Source organism: Dermacentor andersoni, chromosome 7, assembly GCF_023375885.2.
Source record: "Dermacentor andersoni chromosome 7, qqDerAnde1_hic_scaffold, whole genome shotgun sequence".
Taxonomy (NCBI): Eukaryota; Metazoa; Arthropoda; class Arachnida; order Ixodida; family Ixodidae; genus Dermacentor; species Dermacentor andersoni.
This window is the reverse complement of record NC_092820.1, coordinates 76525895-76543256: the sequence shown is the minus strand read 5'-3', so window position 1 is coordinate 76543256 and position 17362 is coordinate 76525895. Positions and strand designations below refer to the sequence as shown.

Below are 17362 nucleotides of genomic sequence, written 5' to 3'. Positions count from 1 at the left end.
CGTCCCTTAGCATCAGCGCTTCGTTTTGGATCACGCACCGCGCCAAAAGAGGCACTACAACACGGCAGCCTTCCCCCGTTTGGTTTCTTCTACTTTGTATCGATATTTGTCTGTCTCGCAGTTCCAAAGATTGCATTTCGTGTGTGTGTGTGTGTGTGTGTGTGTGTGTGTGTGTGTGTGTGTGTACGAAATATATATATATATACTACAACGGTTAGGCTACAGGCCTTACTTTTACTTCAGGGGCGAGCCCCCATTATCACGGCCCCGAGTGGTGATGATGAGTATGTACACATGAGGAAGATGAAATACACACGCAGCGCTCACACTAACTAAAGTTACTGTACATGGCTCCCGAAGCGAGCCACATACAGTAACTCTAACACTAACGCCTCTCGCGCGCTGAAGCGGCTAGCCCGGTCGACTGGCAAGAAACGTCGAACAAACGCCTTGAGAAGTGAGACGTGAAGAATCTCGGAATCACGGCAACGACGGTCAGAGAGAACTTCAGCGAGAGCGACATGGTAGTTCACGGGGGGGTGTTTGAGAAGGAGGAGAAGGATGAAAATGAAGGAGGGAAACGCAGGGAGGTCAACCAGACCCGCGTCCGGTTCGCTACCCTACACAGGGGAAGGGTGTAAGGGAAGGGGAGGTGTTAGTTCTGTAGTATTGTAAGGGCCTAGAAAACCCGAGAGGAATTTCTCACAGAAGCCTGTGGCATGCACGAGTGTCCGGAGCAGCACCTCATCCTCGGCTCTAAAAAGAAACGTCGTGTGGAGAGCTGCCGTAACGCGGCTTGCGGTCTTCTTGGCTGGCTTTCGTCCGGCCACTTCGTTTCCTGAGCATCACTCGTCAAACTGTAGATAGGGCAGCTTCAGGGGGAATGCACCCAACCCCTCCGGATGGTCCGTCTAATATACTGTTGGCGCGTGTTGAAGGTGTGCTGATTGAAGGCTTGGTAGACACGGGTGCTTCGCTTTCAGTCATTAGTATCTATTTGTGTTCCCGTTTGCGACAAGTCGCCCTACAGTGGCTCACCGCTTCGTTGTGATAATGCCGTCCTTATTCAGCCCTCCAGAGTTTACACAGCGCGCGTTTTCATTGAAGGCGTACGTCACCACATTCAGTGCCTCGTGTTGTCCTCCTGCGCTCACGAGCTCGTTTTACGATGGAAGTTTCTCTCATCCGTGCCAGCTTTGATCTCGTGCCTCGACGTGTAATTCGCATGCGAGACACTGAATGTTCACCTGAATTCGGCGTACGCAGGCAGCGTTTCGTCAGGCCGTTTTCATTTCTCGTACAATCAATGACCCTACAGTCGAGTAATTTAGACCAAGGGCTACAATTCTGCAAATCAAATCAAATCAAGAGGGAATTTTATTACACAATAATATGAAAAGTGCGTACAAAGATATTTGGTCCCATAGCCTAAAGCGGCTAGCCACAGCGGCTATCTGTCACAGGCAAGTTTTAAAATTTTTGGTGCAGCCAAAAAAAATATATCAAAGAAACTGTATAATGAAAAAGGCGCAAACAGACAGTGAATCAAGAGAGGACGAATCGCATGAATGCAAAATTTTGCATTTGTCTATGTGGTGCTGTGTCCTTTATGTTGCCGTTCTCACTACGTTTCAGATATGTCGAACTCGGTCATCAGTATTCTACCGGAGAAGGACACTAATGTAAAGGGAAACGTCAGGAAATCTTGCTTACCCTAATGTCGGGATTGCTGCGTAGTTAGTGTTCTCGCTCCATCCGGCATTCCCGGCCACGACGACCCCGTTTTGATGACGGCGAAATGCGAAAATGCTAATGTATCGTGCTTTATGCAGGGAGAGTGTTTCACGTAACATGAACCAAGGATTTATAAACAAGTGGTTAGCCCCAGCTGGTTGAAACCGACAATATATGGTTTGCCGTCACGTTGTGCTCCCCTAAATATTTTTTTTATATACCACTTGATCAGTAATCTAGCTGAGATGAATTATTCGAAATATTTAAAATTTACTTTAGGGCCTGGTGCGTTTCGTTTCGTTGCACAGGCGGTTCAGAAACGACCGATATAATTTTTTGTGGCAACGTACATGCCGCATGTTTATCTTTTCGGTCGCTTAAAAAAGAATCCGGCGAAATAATAGATAAAGCCACGTGGCTGCGCTCATGCGCTATCGTATATTTCAGTGCTCTCGACCATGCTTAGAACCTATCGCTTATCAGGGAGGACACCGTCAAGGAGGAAGAGGAAGAGGAAAAAAGCTTTACTGAAGATAAATTTCAGGGCTTTGCCACCGTCAAAGATGCTTACGCGCTGTGAAGCCGATGCCTATAGAGCCGCGACCGCTCCCTTCGCCACGGTCCGCGCGCACGGTTCTTTCGCTCGAAGCACAGTTAAAAGTACTGCAATGCGATAGCACGTGAGCGCCGTCACGTGGTTCTACGTTTCACATTTGAAGCGAGCTTTCTTTAGAGCGAGTGAAAACTTTATCCTAAATGTCCCGCGAGTTGGGCGGGGTGGGGCCATAAGCACCTCAGCCTAGGTGACGGCCTCGAGTACTTGGACTCGGGCGGCTTCCTCGCCGTGTCGGACGGCCGACAGGTGATCAGCGAGCTCGTGGCTGAGCAGGGCCGCCTCCCGACGTGCCCCTCGGTTCGAGACTGCCACGTCTACCCCGTTCGTCAGGGACTCCTGGTGCAAGCTACCGGTGCATGCCCACAGCATGTGCTGCAGCGTCGCTCTGGCTCCGCACGCTGTACAATCGTCGGACGAATAAATCCTTTTTCATGCTTACAAACCGAGTTCCCAGAAGATTTTCGGTTAAGCCGTCAGGAGAAACAGAAGTTACACTAGCCTATAAACTTACAGGACCCTCCAGCTGGCACCAGCTTTGCTGGGGAGTTGGAGTATTTGACAATGAATTGTATTGTTAAGTGCAAACAAAAAAAAAAAGCCCGCACCTGAGTTCGACGCATTGCGCACGTTTTTTTATCTGAAAACATCAAGAATGTGTGCCTGCAGTGTAGTATGCGGCAAAATACTTCTTTTTTCTTGGCTAACATGACTCTCGCAAATGGCTGACCGGAAGTTCTCTGGGGTCATGAACGCAGTGCTGCCACATCGCGGATGAAAAAGATCTTGGGATATGCGTGTGTCTGCAATTGCCTCCAGGCAACCGCCTGGTTCTTGTTTAGGCTGACGTGCGGTAGATTTCTTTAGACGCCGGAAACAATAAACCACACAGCGTGTACGCTGACGTGAAACATTGGATCGGTCGTTTTTGAATCCCCTGTAGACGCAACGAAACGCACTTGTCCCTAAAAGGAATGTTGCAAGTTTTGCATAAATTACCTTAGTTAATTAACTAACTAAGCGGAATCTAACGAATACTCTAAGAAGCGCCACATGGCGGAAAACCACATGTCGTTGGCTTCATTCAGCTGCGCCTAAGCACTTCTTCGTTAAATCTCTGGTTCAAGTTACGTGGAACACCCTGTATAGGTTCACGTTAAGTAGCACTAGGTGGTGAAGAGTTATCCGGAACTTCCGACCACATTGTCTCTCGTAACCCAATGTACGGATCTTCGGGATGCTAAACCGCACAAATATAATATTCTTGGTTAGCAAAACTCCGTCACATCGGAGATATCATGACTTAGACAAATCCACATGTCGAAACACTGGCGTCAGCGACAGCGCTTGTTCAAACACCGCGGATCAATTCCAAGTGGCTGCAGCCAACCCACGTCTGCAAACGACGTGATGTAACAAGTTTCCATTGGCTCCAGCAGTAACGCGTTCCTTCCGCTGGGATACCACGCGCCTATACCACGTCGAATGAAGACAAAATGAGTGCGCCTATATATTTTGCGGGATACGCCAGGAGCTGAGCACATGCAATGACGTAACACGAGGGGGGAGGCACTGACGTCAGGGAACGTTCCTTGCTGTTTGCTCTGAGAAGCTGCGGGACAAGGGCGAGAAGCACAAATCAAGCAAGGAAAGAAATCAGCAGTCCGCACAAGATGGTTGGCCAAAAAAAGAAAGAAGAAGAACGAATGAATGAAGTGTTCGCTCCGAAAGCGCCCTTCGCCATATCGGATTTGAATCCCGGCGAGACGCGACAAGTGCTTTAAGTGAAGCAAGACCCGTAATTCTCTGCGTATACTGCGCCAAGCCGTGCTGACGCATCGAAGCGTACGCAGTTGCGAAATTTCTTGCGCGCCATTAAGTTCGGCGCCGCGGTCACGCTTGTTTCGTAATGCACGTGAAAATAGCGTCTGCTTTGCAGCTACTTCTGTTACGCCCGTCTCTTAACCCTTCTTTAGCAGAAAGGCACAGTAGTCTCTCACTCTACTGCTACAAAGGCGAAGGGAGTACGGACGCCACAATCGTATCACGCCACTTACACACTAAGTACTGGACCTCAGCGTTGTCCTTTGATACGCTAATAAACAAATTTAGGCGAAATGTTGCGACACTCGCCATGGTGGCGTGGTGGCTTTGGCATTGCGTTGCTAAGGCCGAGGGCGCTGGATAAAATCCCGGCCGCGGCAGCTGCATTTCGATGGGGGAGAAATGAAAAAAAAAAAAAAAGAAACGCGCACCGAACATTTATTGGCGCACAGAAGAAGAATCGACATTTGGGCGAGTTCGTACTGGTTGAATCGGTTGACGACCAAAAAGATAAACATGCAGCATGTACGTTGCCACACAGTAAATTGGATCGGCCGTTTCTGAACCGACGAAGCGAAACGCACCAGGTCGTAATGTGAATATCAAAAAATTCGAATGATTGATCTAAGCTAAGTTACTAATTAGGCGGTAACTAAAAAAAATATTTTGGGGAGGTACCACATGACGGCAAACCATATGCCATTGGTTTCACCCAGCTGGGATTAACCCCTCGTTTATAAATCAACCAGCACCAACACAGATCCCCAGGTGGTCAATATTAATTCGGAGTCCCTGACTACGGCGTGCATCATAATCATATTGGGGATTCGGCTGGTAAAACCCCAGATTTACATGATGTCTCCCGATTCGCTGTGACACTCGCGTTTTACAGAAAGCTACGCCTTTCGCCAGAGCATATAGTAACACCTTCAGCACTTAATCCATGCATCCGAATATAATTATTAATACAGATTTGTGTGATACCCACCACTAAGGCGACGCTTTCCGCCAAGATAGGCTCGCCATTCCTGCGGCAGACGTCTGCGTCATAGCTTGTAACCCAGCGAATGACCACAGCGAAAATTGAAAGCGAACGCGCAGTGCAGCAGGCGATAAAAGACGGCAAGAGTGAAGACAGCGTGAAGAGGAAAGCGGAAGAGGAGGGCATGGCGAAAGCTAGAGAAGAAAAGCGTTGTGCCCCGCAAGACGGACTATGGCGACGACGGCTACGAGATGGCGCCCGTCGTTATGGTGCCTCGCTGCACTCTCTCGCCTCGGCTCCGTTCACAGGGGGAGCGCACATCGAGGTACTCTACGCGTCGTCTGCTTACCAACGCGCTGCATGAGCGGATGTCTGTCTGCGGCGTCTGCTTTGAATCGCGCCCACGCGCCAGCCTCGCGCTGGCTCTCACGATCTCCCGATTAGCGAGGCAGTTGTGCTCCGCTTCGCTCCATTTGGAACGTGTAGCGCGAGACATGATTGTGCGCGCCATCCAATATATCGCGAAATGAAAACAAGCATAGAGAAGCGCTCTAATTTTGCATTAGGGAGTATCGTATTCGTCAGTGAATTTTTTTATTGAGTACGACCCTACGTCCCTTCAACAGATTGTTGCCGCCCAAGATTATCGATAGATGGGATGTGACTGCTCTTCAAAACCGAACAGTTCACATCAGACTTTTTAATTTTAGCCTACTGAGGACTAAGTTGGGGCGAAATGCGAAAACACCCGTGTACTTAGATTTAGGTGCACGTTAAAGAAACTCAGGTGGTCGAAATTTCCTTAGTCCTCCACTACAGCGTGCGTCATAATCAGAAAGTGGTTTTGGCACGTTAAACCCCATAATTTAATTTATTTTGTTTTAGGACTAAGTTAGGATATAGTTACAGATTCGAGCACTTTAGGGCGCATTTCCGTCTAGTTCTTTTTTTTTTCATCTCTTTATCTACACAACAGCGCAAAAAAGCACACGGGTGTTGACAAAATTAGATGGGGCATAGCGCTAGTCTGCTTCTTTCGCTATCCATGTGCTTTTTGCGCTACTACCGAAATAATGCCGTACCAACTTTTGAACATCGTGTTTTTTTTAAACGTGAGCCTGTGGCCCATATTTGTCAGCGAGATAAATAAGATAGTTGCTGACAAAAGAACTTGAAATCACGGGTGCTGTACGCTCAATCATTATCAAGCAATTAGAGAAGTACTCTCAAGCAAGAACTGCCGAAGCGTTTCCGCCACGGTGCTCGGATAGCATCGAGGGATCCGTGGGAAGCTGTGTGACGAGCACTGCAGTTATTCACAGCGCGCCAAGAGCTGCGGCACGCAGATTGCCGAGCCTCAGCGTTGAGCGCCTCGTGCGTGAATGTGAGCCAGAAGTGGCATCGATGTACTGCAATGTCCAACGCTCGGCGCGTGATTTGTCAGCACGTCAGCGAGCGCGTCCTCGTGCTGGCGTACTACACCACGTTGCCCGAATGTGCTGGACGTACGCCCTTACGAAAAATATGCGCTGAAAGTCTAATGAATTCCTGCTCATTAATACAGCCTTCAACAAACGCTAATTGAAAGGGCATTGAAGTTGAATACTGTTTTTAAAGCATATCACGTGACTCGAAAGTTTACAGGCCACGTTAGTGACATCTCTATCTGGAAGATATGCACAGATTTGCACAGATATGCACAGTCTGCCACTTGAAGGAGTGTGGAATATTACTGCTGTTTTACTTTGAATCTTCTCAGTCTTTATTTTTTTCCTTACTGCTCAGGTTGAAATTGTTTGATTGAATAGCTTGCAGCTGAATATGTGAGTGCAAGGTAATGATGTCGCCTTGTTGCGACCATCATTATTGGTCCTTCTTGAGCTTTTCTGTGTGTTCATGAAGGCACTTATGTCTTTCTTGAGGGCGACTGGCCTATGTGAGCGGCTTTGACTGGATCAGGCCCTTCAAGTACGTAGGCGAGATCACCGCGGCTTTTCTACCCCTCCCTGCCTCTCTCTATCTTATCTTTCTATTCCCTCTTTCCCGGCCCCCAGAGTAGGGTAGCCAACGAGACACATTACTGGTTTACGCTCCTGCCTTCTCTTATTATTTCCTCCTCCTCCCTACTGTGTGTTTATTCGTTGGTATTTTACGGAAAATAATAAACAGAAGAATACTTTAATAAGTGTCATTATCTCTGCCTGCGCTCTTCAGGTCTGCATTCAGGGAAGACGTGCATCTTTAATTTTTTTTGTCTCTTCAACTGTCCACGACTACTTTATGAGACTCACAAGAAGTAATTCGCGTCGTTGCACCAAATTTTCCGCAAGATGTTTCCAAACTTCCCTCCAGCAAATGTTTCCATCTTTCAAAGCCAATGAAACGTGACGTCTTTAAACACACGCACAGACACGCGCACACGCACACATACACACACACACGCACACACACGTACACACACAAACACACACACATGCACATACACGCGCGCACATGCACACACAAGGAGACGCATGGACGCCAAGATGCACGCTCGTACGCTCACGTGCTAGTACACACTCACTCGTAAAGCGAACTCAACCGTAAAGAAGTGAGGAAGGGGGGGGACTCAAGTCGGGTCCATCTTCCGGGCACACTACCGGATCTCCGTGGGAGCTGGAGCGTTATTCAAATGATGCCCCTTAATGCCCGAGTTGCCGTACGCAGGCCAAGCGACGGCCTCTCGAAGATCCGGGCACCGCGCGAGCATCGCGATTCCCCGGGGCATTGTCGCGCCACGTCAGAAGACGCAAACTGCAGGGTTAGATTGGAGGAGTCCGGCTGGAAGTATGGAAAGCGAGAGGCGGGGGGTGGGAGGGGCAGAACGAATGGCCCCCGGCGAAAGTTTCTGCGATAGTGGCGTCGTTGGATCACTTTAACGACTGCAGATGCGCTGAAGCCTCAGAGCGAGCAGGCCCAGGCGCGCGCATACTTGTGTGCTTCATCGTGACAATGGCAGTAATTTCATTTTTCGTTTGTTTATGCGCTACACGAAAGAGCGCGCATTCAAAGGGGCGAGCGTCGCTGGGAGGGTGAGACGTATTACAAGGACCATTTGTATTGGCGTGCGGCAACAAACAAATACTGCACGTCTGCAACTGAGTTTGTTGAAACACAACGTATAGTATAGAAAAAAGAAGTGAGCTCGCTTCGTATATCCCCGAAAGCGTCGTTTCGCTGCATTTCTGTAGCGCCAACAAATTTATGGGGCCATCGGACCTTTCAGCCAAAGAATTAAAACGAGTTAGCGCATGACTGTGAACGCGACTGGTGCTGCTCGCAGGCGGTGAAAGAAAACGGACGTCAGTGATACCACAACGAGCTTTCTCTTTTCTTTTTTTTCTTTTTTTGCTCCATATTCTGTCGTTTGAATTCTCCAGGCTTGGTTTTGCTGAACACAGGGTTAATAATGCGATTAGCACAAGCTTCGACTCGTACAACTTTCCCGTGTTAACACTGTGCGTGACTGGCGGGGACCGCACTTTCTGCCCGTGCAAAATTTAGATCTGAAACAATTCCTGAAAAATATTAACCTTGCGTAGCATTACACTCTTTGAAAAGAAAAGCCGCCTCTGCTACACTAAACAAAAGCTAGTAACTGTCTGTCACAGATTTAACTGCCCTTAAGGGGAGTTATAGTAACGTTGGCGGTAGTTGCGATTACGAACCAAATGAGCTGGTGCATATTGCTACCACAGGTAGTCAGTGTGCAAACCATAGATGGAAATGGTACCGGTACACAGTGGCATTTGCTATCCAATTAGGTTGGTGGTGTTTGTTATGTTCACAAGTGGCGCTTTCATTGGCAAGAAATATCTAGGCCTCTTTTGTTCATAAAGAGTCATTAAAGACGTAGACAAAAAAAAGAAAGAGGACTGCTTTCGTACAGAGTTTAGTTGTGTAATTTAGAGCTCCATGAAATAATTACACGTGAGAGCAATGACAGGAACATAAGGGCGCGTGCTAAAAACAGCGCTATATAAACAAACATACGACAATTGGGTAGAATTACGTACCACTGGGTGCGCGAAACCAGAATCTATAGGCGCCTTGTTTTAGGAACGACCTTATGAGTATACATTACCTGTTGGAACACATGTTCCACTGGTGCGTGCCTCTGTATCTGGGTAAATAAACGACATTATAAATACATATTTGTTTAACCTAAAGTGTAAACATATGTACACCTTAACGCTGAGAATATCTATTAATCTAACGTAATGGTAAACATTACGGTTTAAATAAACATCTCATTAGCACCGCCACTACACAGCAGAACAGACCACGGGTGACGGGGGTATTACGTTTTTTATAACTATTCTGTCAAAGTTGCAGCTAAGTAAAGGCAACACTTACTATAAGCTTGAAATATCGTATAGTGTATAGTGAACGTGTACGTATCGTACCGTTCGCATCGTACGTATAGTCAACAGCTAGCAAAGTGGTAGTAAATGTTGGTAAATAAGTAACTATACCCGTTAGCACCGTCTTACTAATTCGTTATGTAGACTTTTGCAGCATACATACATACATACATACATACATACATACATACATACATACATACATACATACATACATACATACATACATACATACATACATACATACATACATACATACATACATACATACATACATACATACATACATACATACATACATACATACATACATACATACGTACGTACGCAAAACAAGATCTCAATTAAAACTTGCGTATCTATTCACATTTTTGATCGAATACCTTGCCCGAGTTATCAATTTTATGTGCCTTATCTCAAGGAGGGACTGTACAATCGGTCTATAATTAGCATGAATTTCGCTCACATTGGCGAAGTGGACTAAGTTAAACAAAAAAGTACATTTGCTGTCCACCTGGGCCATACCACCAAGCGGCCGAGAGGCTTCCCGCGGGTTTCTTAAACATTGTCGCATTTGAAGAAAAAGACGCTGCGTTATACGATTTAGTCAATGAATGAATGAATGAATGAATGAATGAATGAATGAATGAATGAATGGTGGTGGTGGTGCTCCCGCAGGTGGGGTTAGCCAGGCATGATTCGCGGCAAACGTACCGCCCGAACTTTTCATACATTGGCAGCACGAGTGTGCCACCAGAAGTCGACTAACTACGTATATCAAAATAAATACAATCGACAGTCGCAGAAATTTTCTTCGAGATTATTTCGAGCTCTTCGGGGAACGTTACGTCATGAAATCTCGAATGCGGAAGGATTTCCTTCTTACAGTTTGTTAAGGAAGGCATCTATTTCCACGTCCAATTGCGCGCATAACGAGGGTGAAGTATTCCACGCCACCTGGAGGTTGTTCAAGCAGCCACAAATAGCCTCCTCGAGCATCGCATCCATCTACTCATATATTCACGGATTCGCTAGACACCGTACACAAACTAAGCAAGATTGACGCGCACATGCGGTGGCAACCGCCGTCCCCGAAGAAGCGACAGTTCTGTGACCCAAGTGAACTGAGCTGCACATTCTGGGGACCGAGTCATATGGGCGCAGTAGGGAATGGACGAACGGACGCTCTCGCGCGGGGAAGGATGTTTGAACCAACCCTTACCCCTCATCATCCTCCTTTCCCCGCTTCCGCCGCAGCCCGATCGACAGAACACGTAGACGCGGACGATGCTCATCTCTGCAGCTCCGACAGCAAAGAAAGCTTGCTCCGCAAGCGCTGCTGCCCGAAGGGCGGCAACGACACGAAGGCCCGTGCCTGCAATTTCTACCGCTGATTTCCACACGCGCTGCTTCCTTTTTATATATATATGATATACCTATTGTAAAAGATTGTTTCAAATATTCACAACAACAAACTTAATTCGCAATCTTCCGTGTTTGAACAACCACTTCGCATAGAGCGCTGCATTTGTCTACGTCCGCACCTATACGGCCAGGATTGATCGCCTGCCGCAGGTACAGTGTACACCGCGAAGCGCTGTCTATAAATAATAAGAAAATGTTGCAAATCCTAAAAACCTTGCGCATATGAGCAACGTCGCATTACATTGAGACGAGTCGATATGAGCGGCCACCACCTTTCGATAAGGTGGACTGGAAGCTGCTGGTGTTTTTATATGCACCGTCCTTGTTTTTCGTGCTCAGACATATATATGTATGTATACGTTTTATTTGTTCCATGCAGTATATATGAATTTTTTTGTGGGTGTGTTTTCGACGAAGGGCACATGATCGCTCATGTAGTGAACGTGCAGTTTTCACGCGAGAACGCCGATGCCTGCGCTGCTCTAACTGAGCGAGGCAGTTGTCTACGCTGTGGATGTAGTATCGAAGGGACCGTAACATGTGCGTGGCCCATTTGGCATAACAGGCAAAAAAGAAAAAAAACTGAGGATCTCGGTAAATAGGAAATTTCTCAGCATAGCAACACATAGAGATGTAAACCACTCTACGTAGTCGAATTTAGTTCATGATGGAAGCTTCGTCCAGCGCGACTGGCATTCCTTGAACAACAACGACGATGCCACGCCATGTCTCCCACTTCCAGCTTCTTGCGTGCGCACGGTACACACGAAGCGAAGTGTGATTCATATGGCCAGGACTTAGCTTCAACGAAACGTTTAGGACGCAACAGCACTTTAAACTGCCTGTAAGATTTCGTTTGTCGTTTAGTGCAGGTACGCTGGTAGTAGACACAAATGAACTGTTCGGCTATGCTAGGCCTAACCACCGCTCAACGAGATCGACAATGGCTCAAACTGCATATGGACGGCTGGCAAGGGCTGACAATCTCGTGAGTTTCAAATCTGGAAGCTTGTTTCGATTTGCTTTGAGCGCAAATAAATGTATGCGAAAGCGAAATTGCTGCCGCAAACGCGTTGTCAGTGCGATTGTTCTCGCTCAACCGACAATCAATCAACCAAGCAATGAATAGAGAGAGAGAGAGAGATTTACAGAAAGAGAGAGAGGTCGGCCTGAGCTATAACTTGCTCTGGTCTGCTACCCTACATAGGGGAAAAGCAATCAACAAGTTTTTATTTCTCACAGTTACAATGACACGTTATCTTTATACAGGCACAACAATCTCGCGAAGACAGCGAACGATGGTTGTCAGAATGGTTTCGTTTGCGTCGTCGGCACGAAAGCCTGTCACACTATGGCGGCTCGCTGTCGTCGACCCCGCCGGGGTCATTGTCACCCTCGGCGACAATGTATCTTGGCGACACGGTCTGGTCAACTATAGTCCGCCAATCGTCGTTGGCAACGGAGTCATATTGGCATTGCTGACGCGTCAACGTCAGCCTATGGTGTGACGTGGCCATTACTGAGTAAACCAGCTTGCAGCGACAAATTTAGGAGAAAAAAGCGATGCTGCACTTGCAAGGCCCACGCGATGAAATTATCATAGCGGAGCACGATCCCCACACACACTATACAAACACATGCGACATCACGCACACATCTGTCCAGCTCATTCAGTCCTCTACGTGGTTACGTTCAAAAAGTGCCGGGTTTGATAACTAATTCAGGAACATTTAGGCACTTGCATTATTGGTTGCTACCACTCAAAGACTAAATAGTGTGCATCCGCTTTCCTCCAAGGCCGTTTGTTTTCGCTTGTAAACTTACCGCACAGTCCCTTTAAATAACCAACCGTGCGTGTAGGAGAGACTATACTTCCATAGTGATTGAAAAGAAATATTCTTCTCGTGTTAGGTGCCGAAAGCACGACATGATTGAGAGGCACGCCGTAGTGAGGAACTCCAGATCAACTTTACCCTCGCGTCCCGTTTCTCTTTTTTTCTTTTTTTTTAATGCGCAGTGAAATGTAAGTACAGCGGCGTTCTTGAATTTCGCCTCCATTGAAATGTGCCTGCTGCGGCCGGGTTGAAACCCGCCACCTGGAGCTCAGTACCTCAACGGCATAGCTACTAAGGTTTACCGCAGCGGGTTCTAACTCAATATGGCAGGTTAGTGCCTTCTCGAGTACTCTTTTGAGGCCACAGAACGAAGGAGTCAGCGATGCGGTGGAACTGTATACGTGCGCCCACCGAAGCGCTGCTGTCGCAAGCACATACGTTCTTTTGTTTGCTTAATGTTTTTGTTCTCTCTATATGCGACGACGTGAACCCGCAGAAGAAAGCTGCGAAAAGCCAAACATAAGGTTCTCCGCCAACAACACGCGCTGAAAGGCCGACCAAATAATCGCGAAACATGACGCGTACCTGGTATGTTTAATGTCGCGGGTCAGAGAACAAAAAGACGATGCAGTCCTAGGATGAAAAAAAAAAAAGAAAACAAAGAAAGAAGCGGTGCGTTTTGTGTTGCCGGTAGAATCGCTTGACCTAAATCACCACTTGGGCACACATGACGGGGTGTGCGCGTGACCGTGACTGTGAAAGCAAGTGACACGCCTAAAACAACGCATAGGAGAAGCATGTTTGAAATCACGGTACATTAGTAATTCCTTTCTGCTCTGGGTGTGCCCAGGTTTCAACTGTATATACATGATGAGTTTTCAGGTTATAGTCCTTTTCAAGCTATATTGTTCTTTGACTCCTTCGCGCATGTTTGTGTGTTAGTGTGTGTGTATGGGGGGGGGGACTGTTGGAGGTTGGTGGCTGTGGAACTTTCACCATCTATGCAAAGGCGTCGATATGGAAAGGGCGCGTACTTCTGTGCAACCGAGTAGCGGCGTGGGGGATCGCGCTGGTGTCTTCGATGACAACGTTCACGTAGCTCCAGACAACACACGTATGTGATGAATATATTTATATGCATCGCCATGTGTTCTACCGCTATACAGTTGTGCCGATTAACGGCTCTGTTCTATACTGAATTACGAAGGGCAATAACGAACACTGCGTAAGTGTTCCTGATGTAAATGTTCCCGATAGGACATTCGAACCCTCCGCGAATAAACTGCGCATGCGCGGCAGCGGCGACGGCACGAAGGCGCCTCGATCATTCATATAATTGACGTGTCAATAAAGATTACGTCGAAGCCTGAGCTCATATGGTATGGTATGAAGAACTTTACTTAGGTCCTGAGGGATAGCCCTAAATAATTTTTTCACGCTTGAACTCCTGGTTCCCCGCTCACATGGGGAAAGACATTCACCCGCGGAAACCCAACCTCAATGAGACGGCCCACGACCGTGCGCGAGAACTTGCCCGCCGCGACGGTCCCACGGCCTCCGAGGGGCTGGACATTCAGTTTAATGACCCGCTACTCACTTATCACGAAATCACCTCATACTATCGAAAAGGCAGAATGAAATATCCGCTCCCGCACTCAAAACTCGAACGCGCGCAGGCGGCCGCGTTTCGAATGCTACAAACGGACTCGTATCCGTCACGAGGCCTACTGAGTCACTATAACTCGGACATCCCGGCAAATTGCCCAGACTGCCAAGAACTTTATTGCTCACTCTCGCACATGCTATGGCAATGTACCGCGTTACCAAGGGGCCCTCTCTCTAGTGAGCCCGAATGGGAAGAAGCCCTCAAAAGCCCGGACCTCACACTCCAGCTCAAGGCCGTCCAGAGGGCCCAAGAACTGGCGGAGCGTCACCACGTTCCCGTCTCGACTTGGGCGTCGCCTACGGTTTCGGCCCGAGGAGCTCCCCGTATGGGATCTCTAACGGCTTAAACTCCTCAGGACCTCACTGAAGTTCTTGACTGACTGACTGACTGACGCTTGAACTCTCTCTCCTCGTTACATTGTGTCCATTAGAGCTTACGTAATTGCGATGTTCATTTCATAGAGTAGTTGAGCACTTCAAAAAGTCATTCCTTCGCTTACGTTACCAAAGTTGGACTTTGGTGAATATCGCTGAACATTTCTGGTCTCCGGTTACAACCGCGTCACTGAAACTCGAGCGCTACGTTTGTGTTTAAATACCCTTGGGAAGGCTGAAATACTCTCACGTGCCGTATATGTACAGAGGAAAACTTGAGCGATTCGTATGTAAAACCAGAAAGTTAGTTGTTAAGCAACAGAAACAACCGCTTTATTTCAGGGCAATAAACAGTTTAGGAACAAAGCCAGCCAAGTGAAAAACGTTATACTTGGTATCGAGTAACATTGTCGACCTTTGCACCATTGCATGCTAGGAGCATGGTTCAAGATCCCTGGACCAGTGCGCGCTACTGGCAAGGGTTGATGGTATTAGGACATAGATTAAATTATTGTGTAGCGATACAACGGAGGGACACGGGTGAGAATAAATGACACAAGCGCTGTCTATAAACAGCAACCTGTTACAATTAGAAGCCTCGCATGTGGAGCCATAGTTCCTCTTCTTTAAACACCTTGATGACATTAACCATGGTATGGTGGCGCAGTTCGTCCTCCGCGAAAGCATCAAGTTATCGTCAGCATACAGTAACACATGCAGAAACAAACTGATGAGGTCTAATTGAAGGCCCTGATCAACGCGGCTCAACGAAGTGTTGCTGAGGACCAGTGCTACCTTAGTTCACTGCGCTGTCATGCATATACAATGAACGCGTTCCAACTCGCCTAGATCACTATTCTTGTGCTGTTGATGAAATCCTCGCTATCATCTTGAAGTCAGGCTCAGAGCAATGACTTGTACGGACAGCCATGACTAATATAGCGAATAAGCCAAAAATATTAAGGTGATCGTGGTCTAATTCGTTTGAGTCGTATCGTATGTTCGTCTAGGTTCGATTTCTTAAATTTCTGTTATTACTCACGCAATGTGTTGGCGTCCGAACGATTCGTAGCCTGACAAATACGCATGGAGAAAAATGTAAATGACGTGAAATATATCAATGAGTATATAAATTGCATTCGGGCAAGAAAAGAAATTTAATCCGGAAATTAAAACGCCAGTCAACGCAAGGGGCCCGTAAAATAGAATCGGGTCAAATTTGCAGTGCTCTGTGAAGTCGCAGAGCCTGAATAACTTACTTTGTCCACAGAGCTCAGAGGCGAGTCTTCGAAGAGTGACCATGTCGTCGCAAACCTTTCGAGTCTCGATTACCCCAGCGAAATGAATACGCACAATGTCTTCACGGGAGCTCGAAATGCGGGTATCCGGATGGTTACCAGCGCCTTCACATCCTTCGCGTAGCACTAATCTCGTCCTCAGATGTAGTCCGCAATCAGTCCCGCTTTGATGTCGCCCGCGTCGCAAAGAAGCACGCCACGAACACGAAGGACGGGCACTCATATGCCATTCCCCCAGTGCCTTCCATATACCGCCCCCACTGCACTCGGGGGCGTCCACTGATCACCAGATCCGAAGGCGTGCCGCTCTGCCTAAAAGCCACGCTGTGTCCGGTAGTTTGAAAGGGCTGCAGGTGACTCTCCCACTCGAGTACTTCGTAGAAATCGCTGCCCAGTATTGCTCTTCGGCGTCGCCATTACGGCCCTGGAGCAGCCAAGTTTATGCGCCCGCGCACTCTGCAGTCATCGCGCCGTATCCCCTCGCGTCGAAGAACGACGGCCCCCCATTTACGGTCAGCAACTGCCTCGCGCAACAGCTGAGACTCAGCGCGCGCCTGAGTAACTGTATGTGTTGGGCAGATCGCTGTAGGCTGCAGCCCGAGGTGCTTCTCAGAGAAGAGCAGCTGTTTTCGTTAGGCGGTAACAGCTGCGTGCGATGCGACCATTGCGCGAATGCTTTGAAGGAAAAACGGCGTGCCGGGAGAAGCTAGATTTGACGAAGAGGGCGAGGGGCTTTGAGGAGGCGGAGAGGGTGGGGTGAGGCTGATTGAGGCGCAGGGCAGGTGCGGTACGCTGAAGAGCGCGGGGGACCTGTGCGTTAGTTTCGATCGTTCGCAATGTGGCAGCGTAGATTTGGGTGTCTTGGTTTTGCTTGGCTTCAGCATTTCCTTTGAAGGTACGGGAACATCTACCGCAGCGAAGACTATGCCCTCCCTGTCGTGTATTAGATGACAAAAAGTGCTTGAAAAGAGTACAATCGGCGGGCAGTTATTGAGTCTCAGATATACACTTCTCTTGAGCTAATGTCTGACGGTGGTCTTCAAGGTCTGTCGCCAGGTAGGGACGAGATCATTTAAATATCAGACCCGGGGTGGATGCAGCTCCGCGCAATTTTTCTAAGTGGCTTGGGCAATTACAACTGGCTACCCCTTATATAGTTTAGAGAAAGGAAGTACGGTAGATAAGCAATATAGAAACGCATCCAGTTA

The 17362-nt window shown here is 47.8% G+C and overlaps 1 protein-coding gene across 4 annotated transcripts in view; it reads right to left on the bottom strand.

Moving 5' to 3' along the window:
- LOC126534278 (muscarinic acetylcholine receptor DM1-like) overlaps positions 1 to 17362 on the bottom strand; it is a 402808-nt gene that overhangs the window by 175655 nt on the left and 209791 nt on the right. The window contains exon 1 of one of the 4 annotated variants that reach the window (XM_055072781.2): positions 16116 to 16693. The exons of the other annotated variants lie outside the window; for them this stretch is intronic. The gene's annotated coding sequence lies outside the window, so the exon portion shown is untranslated. Of the gene's footprint in view, positions 1 to 16115; positions 16694 to 17362 lie in introns of those variants that run through there. 4 annotated transcript variants of the gene reach the window in all.